This window comes from Amphimedon queenslandica, unplaced genomic scaffold, assembly GCF_000090795.2.
Source record: "Amphimedon queenslandica unplaced genomic scaffold, v1.1 AMPQUscaffold_842_Cont27142, whole genome shotgun sequence".
In the NCBI taxonomy this organism is placed as follows: Eukaryota; Metazoa; Porifera; class Demospongiae; order Haplosclerida; family Niphatidae; genus Amphimedon; species Amphimedon queenslandica.
In genome coordinates, this window is record NW_003558809.1 from 1 (window position 1) to 1,065 (window position 1,065).

The 1,065-nt window shown below is 36.2% G+C and overlaps 1 long non-coding RNA gene across 1 annotated transcript; it reads right to left on the reverse strand.

The window, feature by feature from the left end:
- Nucleotides 1–590: 590 nt before the first annotated feature.
- LOC109593571 (uncharacterized) lies at nt 591–1,029 on the reverse strand. The gene is made up of 2 exons (XR_002191037.1): nt 862–1,029; nt 591–711 (listed from the first exon to the last, which is right to left on the reverse strand). It is a non-coding gene; the product is annotated as an uncharacterized LOC109593571 (long non-coding RNA).
- Nucleotides 1,030–1,065: the final 36 nt, after the last annotated feature.

Genomic DNA, 1,065 nt, shown 5'->3' on the forward strand with positions numbered 1-1,065 from the left:
TAGAACAAAACGGGCTGACATAAAAACAAACCTGTATTACAAAATCAAGCACGAATTTGACAAAATCTTTTACAGAAGAAGCAGGCTTAAAGGCTGCTATACTTTCTTATCACAACTCAGTTTCACAAGTAATTTTTACCTTTTGATAGCTACAGCAGCGTGCTTCAGTTGACTTCCATTACAAACTTGTCAACCAAATTGGCAGTCAATCATGATGTGTGGGTAGATACTGTACAAGAATTTAATGAAATTTATAGCTTTTGCAATTTTCACTCTGCATGGGTGGTCTATAGTAATTACATGTAAATTGATGCACTTATTTATTATATGTATATGCCATCATAATCTTCCTAGTTATACGAAAACACAATTTATCTTAGTACCAGGGATAGGGTAAAGTAATTGGTACTTGTTCTTACGTACATGTAATTACAGTCTTCAGAGTACTTGGAGTCTTGGACTGTGCTTAAGCACTTTTAAATGTACTTTGCCCCATCCCTGTTTAGTACCCATAGGCGGTTCCAGGGGTGGGCATTAAGGGGCAATGCCCACCCTGAAGTTTTGACAGGAAAAGGAAGTCATCATAATCATTAAAATTAATTATTATTGTTATTAAAATTAACTTTTCATGAATATTTTGAATGTTAATTTTGTAATCATTTCTTGCAATGGCAACCAAGCGTCAAGCAACTCTCCTTTCTTTCTTGCCTCCTAAACCAAAAAAAAAGAAATACCAATGATGATGACCTTACTGAAAGAAGTAAGGTTAATAACTAACATGTATAGATCTATAAATAAGCAAGTACTGCTTGTCATAAATCATCAGTTGTGTTAATGGCAGCTGCACACAAAATTTACTACCTGAAATTTCTATAGATGAGCCAGATCTAGTGTCAGTTGATTTCACAGAGTTAGAGACTAATGATTATGATCTTCCTTGTGATACTTCTACTTCTAGTGATGCTGAGCCTGATTAGTCTGATTAGTCTCGCTATAGCCAGACCATTCCCCAGCCTACAGTCATTGGGGTGGACGGAAATGGCTGTAGGCTGGGGAATGGTCTGG